Genomic DNA, 11,894 nt, shown 5'->3' with positions numbered 1-11,894 from the left:
GCAAACAGTGCCACTTTTCACATATCATTTATTTGGGTACAGTTTCCATAATGTGGTTGGTAATTGCATGAAACTTCGTATTTTCCATAAAGATGTATGCAAATGGAGCTCAAGACCTATTTAGAAGACTTAAAAGATTCATTGCTCTTGTGATGGCTTCACATTTGAATGAATTTCATTCAAGTATCAGTGACCTTATTAATAGACCCAAACACTTCTGCTTTACCATTTTTACTAAACATGCCTTGTTAACAGATATGCTTTAAAGGTAAATCAGCAGAGAGAGTTCATCCTTTGAACTATCACCATGAAGCAGTTCCCACAAGAAGGAATGACACTTGCAGAGAGCATTTACAAAGCACATCTGTATCTTTGCACAGCTACCTACAGAGGGGCATCCTGCCACTCAGACAGGTAAGGCAGGGAGTAGATAAAGACCAGAGGAGTGTTAAGCACTGGTTTAGTTTGTGTTTCACAAGTAGTGAAAAGTATTTTTGAAGCTCTATAAGAAGTTTATTACTTAATTCTTGCCTTTTTGCTTTTTAATCAAAGAGAGAAAAAGAATTTTGAAAGTGGAATACACATTTTTTCTTTTGCTTACTAAGAACCAAACCAGCAAATTAAAAAAAAAGTCAAAACAAACAAACAAAAACCCCACAATGACCAGCAAGAACTGTTCCAAGAATTAGGTGGCAGACCTGGCACTCATTCAGTTTCAGCACAAGGAAGTGCCTTGTTGTACGTCCCATTTTGAGGACAAAGAAAGCGAATACAGCTGTGTAATAAAAGCAGATATTATTCATCACTATACTGATACAGTTCAACCACAACTTGTAAGCAAGAAAATGCAAGATCAGACTCTATAACTGGAGCTAAAGTGAGATAAATATAAAATCACACTGTTCCTCTCAAACTCAAGAATATAGATCTAACCAGGTTTGAGCAGGTCAGTCTGAAGGCAGGTGTGCTGCTGAGCAGAGAGGGAAGAGAAATCTAAGACTGCTGCTTTTCCATGAAAATTTAGATTACGTTTTACTCCAGAGTTCTGTACTGAGAAAGCATCCTGATGATCTGGTTTGTGAGATTTTCAGCTGTCAGAACTGGTACCTCCTTGAAATACACAGTGTAGCCCTTTTGGCTCACCTGCCTCCATGGGCAGCTGCAGGGATGTGACCTCCCATCACCTCCCTGCTCAGCCTGGTCCAGGGCAGGGGAGGTGGCTGCAGGTTTGCAGACAACTTCTAAAGAGAATCATAGAGACTTTATAGTAAAAGACTATAAAACCATACAGCACGTGGTTTGGACATATTTAAATACGTATTTTCAGAGAATAGGTACTGATAAGAAAGCTTAATTTAGACAGATGCATGTGGGGATTTCACAAGTAGAGCATATGATAAATTCTCAGGAGCCGAGCACTGTGTCATGTTCACTGCAAACATACGTGGACTTTCATTTAAAAATTCTGCAAAGCTTGAGAGAGTCTAATCACAACCAGAATTCAGAAGTAAGAAAAGGATAAGATGCGAAGAAAAACCTAAAATTTAAAAAGTAAAACTTTTGATAACTCAAGGTGAAAGTTTTAAAACTTACAAAACAAGTTCTGGGGAAAACCAAAGTCTTATGCTGCCATAAGTCATAGTGATTTGATTAAGGAGCTTCCCAAGGAAATGTCAGCAGGACAGCATTCAGAGAGCAAGGCAGGTATTCTCTAGTAAGGGTAAATGAGAATATTAAACACAATAGTCATTGCCTTATAAAAAAGTTAAAGACAGACAAGAACTATCAAAAACAGAAGCTGCTCAGGCAAAGCTAAGCCAGCCACATCATTCTGCAGATACACAGTGTGTGTCACTAACAAGAAGTCAGCATTGCTTACACATAACAAAAGAAGAGCTAGAAATAACTAGTAACTTTTAAATGTTGCAATTCAGAAGTCTCTAAAATTTAAATCTTGCAAGTTAAATACTGTATCAACATTCACTTCTTTGTTATCTAAAGATCCAGAAGAAAGCAATGACAGGTATCTAGTTTTCTTTTCAGTGTTATCAGAAGAGAGCACAGTACCTACAGGAATAAAAAGGGCCAGGATAAAAATCTGGAAAAATTATACTTCCCTGATATAGATGGGGGAAATAATGCTGCTCTTCTGCCAGAGCAAAGGAAGAACAGTTTGTCCACCAAATTGTTTGTAGTGATAGTGGAGAGAGAATGATCTTGGACTATCTATAACACAGAATCTTTTACTTCCTTGGTTGTGATTAGTGCTAAAACCAGTATTAAAGAACATGAAAAGGACTCTAGGAAGTTTAAACTCTTGACAGGTACCGACAATGCCATTGTTTTCCAATCCATTATTTATTTATGCTGTTTTTTCTATCTACCAGACAATGAATACTACCATGTTGATGTTTTTATGTCTTCTAGTTAGTTTCTTTAATTTTATATTTACTTTTATCTCAGATTGTTGGCTTTTTTCTTCCTGGTAAGCTGCCTATAATAAGAAAGTTTAGAAAAAGGCGAAGTAAACAGCCATTTACTAACAAAGCTTTCCCTAGGTACCTTTTTATTCCAGGGACAGGGAAAAGTGTGCTAAATTCAGATGTCACCATGTGGTCAGGGCTGACAAATGTTGACTATTTCTTAGAATAATACTCATGTTGTAGCTGTCCTATGTGGTCCTTTGGGGTTTTGTTTGCTGGTATGTTAGCAAAACAGAGATCCAAACATGAAACCTTTCTTTCCTCAGTGTGGGTGTTCAGGAAGTTATATGCCTGTGAAATCCATAGGATATAATTGAAACAGTTTTGCAATCTAATGAGAGAGAACTCAAAATAGGGCCTTTGTGGTATTTGCACGTTGAAAACAATTGGGAATTTTCCCTGAAAAATAGCCAAGGACTGAATCCCCAGAGCAATATTTTCCACTGCACCAAGTCTACACCAGGGCACCATCAGTCTCACTTAGCCTCAAAAATAAAACTTAAAAGGACACAAATGATATATAGGCCTTGCGTTGAGCCTCAACCCAAGAATAAATTTCTCCTGAAAGCAATTTTATGTTGCTTTCATCATCACTGGCAAAGATACCGCTTACTAGCACTATAAAGTGTTTTCCTGCTCGGAGCCTGATGGCAAGCAGTCCCTCTCCTAACTTTAACCAAACAAGAGTAACAATAAAATATGGTTTGTACCCATTTGGGCAATTATCACTAGATGCTGGAAAGTAATAATAGTGTGACTACACTACAGCAGATGGTCATGTTTCCAGAATGAAAATACGCTAGGTCCGGAACAGGAACTGGTTCTAACCACACAATAAAATTTAGCTAAAAGTTGAAAAATGCAGTTCAGTCAGGGAACAGTCTCCTTGTCTTAACTCTCGTTGTTTCATCTCTCCTGCCGCTCTGCCCCTGAGCCCTGAAGATCCTTTGGTGCTCTGCAGGGAGTTAAACAGGGTCCTTGCTCAGAGGCCTCGGAAAGCTCCTTATCTACAGATCTGAGCACCTTCTTTTGTTGCACTGGGCTCTGTTTGTTTCTCTGTTAATCTCAGCAGAGTCTTGTATTCTTTTAGCTTTTTGCCCTTTCACGTGAGGGATTAACACAGTCGCTTGCAGGCTTTAGTTGAGACCTGCGTGTCCCTCGGAAGGGGCTGCTGCCCCCGCCACTGCGGCATCCAGCTTTTGCAAAGCCTCCTGAAATGATGGAACACCCCAAGCCCGAGAAATTTTAATCTGAACTGACATTTCAATGGCAATACTGAGGTGAACAATAGATGCAGACGACAGAGGAAGGACAGGAACCTCTGCCGGATGGTGGGACAGGAGTGAATACCCGGGCGCATTAGGCAAGGGCAAAGGTGCGGCAAAGGAGCAGGGAAGGGGACTGGGGCAGTCCTGCTGTGGGCACGAGCAGCAAAGGAGTCGTGCTGTACATGACAGGAGGGAGCAGATGGCACTGTAGATGTCGGTGGGGCTCTGTGTGGGAGAGGAGAGCTGCCTGACACGGTGCAGTCACATATAGCGTGAGAGAGGGATGTTGGTGCTCCGGTAGCAGAGCCAGAATGCTGTAGGACATGAAGGTGGCTGGGTAACAGCTCTGCCAGAACATTACAGGTTTCAGGCAGTGGTATCACACAACCTGCTGTGCAACACGGGCTGCAACAGGCAGTCAGCAGAGTGTGACACAAATGCTGAGCTTCTAAGAAAAAATACAAATCTTGTGAGAAACTGAAAAGAGGTGAAAGGGAAGGAAGGGGGTTGCAATTACAAGGCATTTACAAAGCCCTGCACAATTTCAAATGCTGTCAGTACAATACAAAATGGTTGCATGATCTGGATCCAAACTAGAATAATGAGAGAATGCTACTGTAATTTTACCATGGTAGCATATATGCCATAGCTATACCGAGAGGAACAGCCCACCAAGAGAAGTGTTTGATGTAGGATTTTTAACTTCTGTTTCACACTTGTTTTCTATTTAAAAGAACAGAAAGTCTGCTGTCAAATAAGCTTAGTCTTTCTCATGGAAGTTTATTTAATCTGCAGCTTTACCACAAGCCCTTCCCCTCCATCTCAAAATATATTATTTCAGTAAAGCAAATATACTAATTTCTATTGCAAGGCATGCAGTTACCTCAAATAAGCATGTTAGAAAAGCACCGTTTATTTGGCAGGGGGCAGGGAGGGTTGACAGCTTTTAAACCTTTACATTTTCATATCATTCTGATTATTAGGAAATTAGAAACAAAATGATCAGTTGATATTCAAACCTAAATGCTTCTGAGGCAGTTCCCTTGTCCAATTTTTCTTTACTATTTTTACAACAGAATCTGAATCTATTTGTGATTTCAAGTGTTGGCCTATTTTCAGCAGTGATTATGATGGTACCACAATGTGCAACTTGACATCTCCTCCTCTCCTCTCATTCAAAGTCTCCCAGGGCCCAGCCATTTCACACAGGCTTGCTTTAGGCATTTATTAAATATGCACCTTCCAGTAGGGTTTAAAAACACCAACTAATCTCATCAGAGGCCAGAGACCTCCAGATATGTAAATCTACATCTGTTCCTCTTCAAAGGAAAGATTCTCCTGGATTACTCCAGGAGAAATGCATCCCACCCGGATATAGCCACTGAACCAGAGAAAAAGAACTCCCATGGCAAACGTGCCACCTCAAACTCACCAAGATCCAACGACAATGAAATTACACTTAATGTAATTCACTGTTAGCTTTAAGAAGCAATTAAGCAAAAGGCAGTACAGCACTTGCCGTAGGCTGTTGGTTCCAACAGGGGCCAGTGGAAAGAGGCACATAATGTTAAAATTGGTAACGTTAGTATTAACATAAGGATGAACTGTAGGTGGCTACTCGACTACAGTGCTGTAAAATAGCAGAGTCCATTAACAAGCAGCAATCACTCTTTCCTTTTTTCTTTTTTTTTAAAGTGTGCTGTAGATGTTTGCCAGTGAAAGCATGAAGCAATAATTAACTGTCTATTAGCCTTTTATAAAAAGCAGGATTCCCTCCCTTCCTCCCAAATGTCCCACCAGTATCTTCAGCTTCCCATTCTGAGAGGGGAGATCAAATAATTTTATGAAAAATATTTCAAAGCTATTAGGAAGGGACTACACATTTTACTGCAGTAGAGCAGTCTCGCACACAGAACATTCATGTCCCAAGAAGGAATGAGCCCTTACTCAGCTTTTTACTTCTCATTTTGTATAATATCATTTTGAAGGTGAGCACAAAGGATTTTTCTCAGCACCAAGTGATGTACTGTACATGTATTATGAGTTTCACATTAGGATTAGAGATGCTTACACATATCTTAAATATAGCCCTAAAAGAAATATATTTGTTAGTCAGAAATTAGGGTGAAACCTAATCTATTTTTCATTCACTCATATCCCCATGGTTTCACTGACTACCATTCAAATTCAGAATTTGGCCATGAAAAAAAAAAATAATCTTAGTGTTCTATTGTCTCCTGTTTCCACATTTTTCTTTGAAGAATTTTTGGTAATCTGCAGACTTTTTGCCTGAATCAGGCAAGTAATATCAGTCTATCTCGTTTGGGGAAAAAAGTATGGGATGGTACATTGTTTAAAAACAGTCCGGAAATACAGTAGATAATTTTGTCATTAAGTCACTTACTCAAGTTTCAGCTACTTAAAATACATGTATATATATTTCTGAGGTTCCTAAAAATTTCCTGGCTGATACCATCGTCTGTACATTCTGAATTTCATATAACTAGAAGAGGCTGGTGCAGTGATTTCAATATGCTTAGGGTTTATAAAAGCACAACTTTCTGATTAAAGGGTTTGAAGATTTTTATTTTATTTATGTATTGATCTAACAAAATGTAGCGACTAGAAAGATGTAGGGGACATATCCCTTGAAATAGCAAAGAGGTGAAAACGTTTTGAAAAGAGTGAAAGACATTTTAAATTGCTTAAAATAAAAGTTCATGCCAAATGAAGCCATCATGTAAAAAGTGAAACTCATATGTTTAATTACAGCTTATATTTTTCTCACAGATAAGATCTGAGCGAACTCTTTAAAAGTCAACACTATCTGTCATAACAGCAGTTCTACCTCTCACATGGCAAACAAACTACACAAAAAGGAGGGAAAGATGAAACAAGGGATATGGGCAATGTGAATGGACCTAAATCTTTTAATTAACACCCTCTGAAAAGCATACTCTTTTTCCACCAAACTAATAAAAAGTGTGAGTGTGGGGTCTTTGTTGTTGTTCAAGCCTTGCCTGTGCTCTAAGGAACTGAGAAAAGGCTAATCAGGGTTATTTAAAGCCACTTTCTACTTGCCAGGCTCCAATATCTCATTAATTCACTCTTAGTTGGCATCATTGTCTGATAGTGTTTGAAAATCACCAAAGAAACAAGGATTTCCCCTAATCCTGTCCATCAGAGGTAGCTCTCTGGAAGACGATACCAGCCCATCGTATGTAGGGTATGGAACAGAAGTGTGTGCACAGGGAAATATTCTGTTCTCACTGCAAACCTCCATTCTCTGTGGTTCAACACACACCTGACAAATCTAATGAGAGGATGCCTGTTTAGGCCTGAACTTCACAAAAAAGAGCAGATGTTATGATGGTAGTTTAAAGCAATTATCCTGAGTAAGTAATCTCTGCTTGAAGTTACTGCCTGGATTCTTTAATCATATTGGCAAGAGCTTGACACAAGCAAAATTAATAGTTGGTCACGTGTGTGTTTTACTTGAGAAGAGAAAGAAAATTTTTATCATGGTCATAGGCCAGAAAAGCAATTGCATCAGCGACTTTGTTGTCGTCATAAACTACAGCATTCAATTTAAGAAGAGGACTGCCATTTGGGATATTTGTCACGGAACAACACTAACTCTGGTGACTGAAGGAAAACCTTGATTATACCAGCATGCATATCTTCAACTGAGCCATCATCTTTGTCATGTCCAGGGACAGTTGAACTCAGTGTTAGTTCCCTTTCCAAGAAGTTTCTCCTCTGCACAAGCAGCCTCTATTGCCCACCCATACTAAAAGCAACACTTGTATTTAAATGACGTTTTAAAGCAACAGCACATAACTGAGTGCTCTCTAGCCAGTGTTTTCTCTCCTGACTATGACCAGGCCAGGCCACTTTTGGGCCACATTAAGAATCGCTCTTAATTGTTTTTGGCCACATTAAGAATCTCTCTTAATTGTTTTACTTTAGGTAAGTCAAAAATTGAGGAAGAGCACCTGTATGACCTGTACTGTAAGCACAGGTGAACCATGATAGAGGTGATGTGAACTGCCATAACTCCCAACACCCCAGTTCAGATGCAGTTAACACTGAATTTACTGCTAATCCCAGAGCTCTCAAAACCATTGTGGTATTTACGTTCATTGGTTATGGTTCACGGAAAACACACATGAAATAGGGGTGAGTGCCTCCTGCAGTTCTTGGTTCCCACCTCAGAGCCCTTGCCACTGACTTAGATTTCTCCTGTTTATAAGCAAATTTTATCCTGCACCGCTCACAATAAAAGAGTTCTAGAGTTACCAGTAGACAAAATAAACAATTACTTCAGCAGCAATCCATTGCAGACAAGTAGGGCAGTGGCAGTGGTTAGTGCTGCTATCACTGTGCTCTGATACTTTCTGACAGGTTTTTCTTCCATATCACAGGCAACTGTCCCAGACTCAAAACTCTTCACTCAGTTTTTCACATTTCTAAGTGCACTTTCAATTTTAATCTATATCTTTAGAAAAAGCTTACTTTGGCTTATGCATTTTATAAGCCTTTTACTATTATGGGGAAGGAAGATGTAATTATTGATTCTGGTCTAGGTAAGTTTACTGAATCACAAAGATACACGCTGAAACTGCAGCATAAAATGTACTCCATAAAACAAAGAGAAATAAGTGGAAAATGATTGCAGCACAAATTGTTTATGAATCCCTATAGAATACCGTGTTACATAGAGCAAAAGGCAGAAAAGTCCTTATATCAAACAGTACGCAACCCAAATGATACAAATTTTCCTGCACCCGATAAAATTAATGCACAAATAGGAAGAATATGCCACAAAATTTGTCATTAAGTTAGTACGCAAGCGATGCAAACCCACAGTGTATGGGCTTGAAATTTTTTTTTAAGAAAAGGTAGTGTCTTTAACCTTTAAATACTGGGAACAGTTTTATAAATCTTCTTAAGGTTCATGGCTTCATTAAAAGATCAGCTAGTATTTGCATCATATCCAAGGAATGCAGACCGTAGAAAAAGATTTCACACTTAGTTTTAAATCTGTGCCATTTCAAATCTCCAAGTTAGCTAACTGTGTAGACATTTCAGAAGTTAAAAATATTAACTTTTTGTGAATTTGTGACATAATAAAAATAGATACATCATTTCCCCATATAAAATGAGAATCCAGTGAGTAGACTAATGTAGATAAATGGGAGCTTTCAATTCTGCTGGACACCTCACCTTATATTATATTACAATGCTACTTTATTGCCACTGCTGTGGTTGTGAAGTGTCACCGACTCTTTGGTTAATTAAAAGATGGGCAGCAGATTGCCATTAATGAGATTTGGCTTCCACAAAATAAGGCTCTCTTGGTGTGTGGCTGTCTAAGTCAGCTAAGAGAATCAGACCTCCCCTTAGATGAAGGGAATCTGTACAGATCACATCGAAGTAAATCTAAAAGTAATCCGCTGTATAAAGGAATGAGCTTTTTGCAATTGTATTTCTGAGTGTATGCAGGGGTCCCCCTTAGGGTTTATAGCCACAAAGATATCACACTCACTTGAGCTGGGACCTCAGAAGAAATACATAGCCAACAGAAAACAAAGATTTAGCTTTCAGGTCTGCTCCCAAGTATATGAGCACATAAAAAAGCCCAAACCTAACTAAAGCTATTCTTCTCCATGCTTCAGTGGAGATGGAGGAGGAAAAAAAAAAAAAAAAAAAAAGATACTTACATAAAAAATTTCCACTAAAGAACTTCTCTTAAGACTTTTATCCCCAGTAAGACCTTTATTCTTCTGACCTTTTCCAAGATCAAAAAAGATCAAGAGGTGAAAGAGCTTGATCTCTTGTGTGGTAATGACCCTATTTTAGCAAGCTACTGAGGCCATTAAAAAAAAATAAACAATATGATCTCTTTTATCGAGTCATACCTAGAAAGACAAAAGTGTACAAGTTCAGACCAAAGTCTGATGACTTCAGGGAACTTTACCTAGCAGACTGCAGCTTGAATAAAGGGGATGTAACATCTCCTCCTTCTGGAAACACACTAATGTTGAGACTTTCGAGAGGGGAAGCCTCAACACACTGTACCCAAAGATCAGCCAGGATGACATGATTCACTGGCCACCCCTTCTGTTGCCAGGACAGGAATTTTACCATGTGGTTTCCTCACCCTGAGGTTGTTACCCAAATCCTTAATTTGCAGAAAGGGCACAAGGGGGTGCTCCATAAGATGTGAAGGGTTCCATATCAAAGCTGGAAAAACTCCAGTGGAAATTGCACAGGGGGCTGTTGGAGGGCATTTGGCTGTACAAGTCACCTCTAGAATATATAAAGGCAGTAATAATCTCTGGAAAAGATTTTCCTAGTTGAGTTGCACCTGGGATGAATTCAGCTCAAGATCCTTGGAATTATTTTCCATTCTCAAAGTTTTAAGTAACTCTCAACAAGACAAACGTAGGGTGTTGACCCACATGCATCAGAAAGTAGGCCAGCAACTGTCTCCATGGGCTCAAAAATATTTCTGGCACAATTTTGTAACTGTTTTATTTTTCCATTAAGTGGGATAAAGACTTGCTGGATCATCAAGTAAGCGGTCACTGTTTGAAACAGGAGTTCTGCCTACACAAGCCATAGGGCTGATCACAGACAACAGTTCTTATTTTCCTAATCTCAGCAATATATAGTTTTTTATATAAATAATTTCTTATATATAAACTATATTTATCTATATATGATATAAAATATACATGATCTGCACATATAAAATTCAAATACAGACTTTAGAACGGATAAATACAGACTGCCATTCCAACACTTCCCAATACCTTTCCAAGCTGCTCTGTGTAGTTGTGTTTGACAACAGTCTGAGCTGCAATTTGAGGGACTTGAAAGTTCAAAGTCATGTCAGAGTTTCAGTTCCCTCTTTCTTTCTCCCACTTACTTGGATTGTTTCTGCTTTTGGTTTTTTTTCTTAGAAAGTGTGTGTTTTCAGCAGCTAACTCAGGGGAATGAGTTATGTTCTCTTCCCAAATCTGTAGAGAAGTTTGTCTTGCTTTCCTCATACATAAAATGAAATCAGAATTCAAGTCACCAGGTTTAGAAACAATGGATCTTTTGAAGTCCTTTGATGGACATCGGTTCCATATCTGCCATACTTTACTAGTTTAAAAATAAACAGTAAATTACAGAAACAAAATACATTCAGAGAAGTATTTTAATTAAAGGCACTTTGCTGTCCACATTCAGGATATTGAGATTCCTAGGAGACTGCTGATTTGATATACAGCATATGTCTATGACAGACAGAAGGATCAATAAATACATGCTTTTTTCCTACCATATAAACCTTTTGTTTCCTCTCCCCTGGTGCACTTGGAGAACTTCCCTACATTAGATTAGCTAATCTCCAAGTGATACCAACATAAAAGGTGAAGCTTTTTTTTTGCCTGTGTTATGACTCGTCCATCACAGGTTAATATTTTCAAGTTTTAATTTAAAAGTGCAAAAGGAAATACTGGCCACAAAGGACCTGTTTTTAATTTAAGAGACCTTCCAATTAATAGGAGAGCTTAATTAAAGCATTTGTTTAAAGTCCATAACATTAACTTAGTGGTGAGAATCTACAGAGGTGCTCGATTAGATTTTTTTCATGTATAAAAGTAACATTACTGACTTCTAAAAAATGTCTTAAGCAGTCATTGTTATTCAGAGAATGGTTGCAAAAATTAAAGCCGGGCAGAATTGTGTCACTTTCAAAAGTGGTGGACAGCTCAGGCTTGGTGGAAACACACCAAATACTATTCAAAATAAATTCATGTGTTTGCAACAATCTTTGATACGTATAAAAAATTCCTGTATTTCCCCACAAATGTCTAACCTTTGGCCACTCTTTAGTGAAGCTGCATTTTCTACAGTGTACTCTTGGAGAACAAAGTACAATAGCAACTGGCAAAGTTTTTGAACATACTACTGGAGGGAGGCTCAAGGAGCCAAAATCATTATTTTTGTATGGAGTGTTTCATACCAAACACAAACACTGGGGGGTCTTGACTGAACTCCTTTGCCCTCCTGCCGTTTATGCCTGTGATATTGGGCAATTACACAGCTTTGGCTGAAAGAGCATGTTGGATAGGAAATTTCTCAGTTATTG

The sequence above is a fragment of the Myiozetetes cayanensis genome, unplaced genomic scaffold (assembly GCF_022539395.1).
Source record: "Myiozetetes cayanensis isolate MyiCay16 unplaced genomic scaffold, myiCay2020 scf16, whole genome shotgun sequence".
Taxonomy (NCBI): Eukaryota; Metazoa; Chordata; class Aves; order Passeriformes; family Tyrannidae; genus Myiozetetes; species Myiozetetes cayanensis.
Note: the sequence above shows the minus strand (reverse complement) of the source record.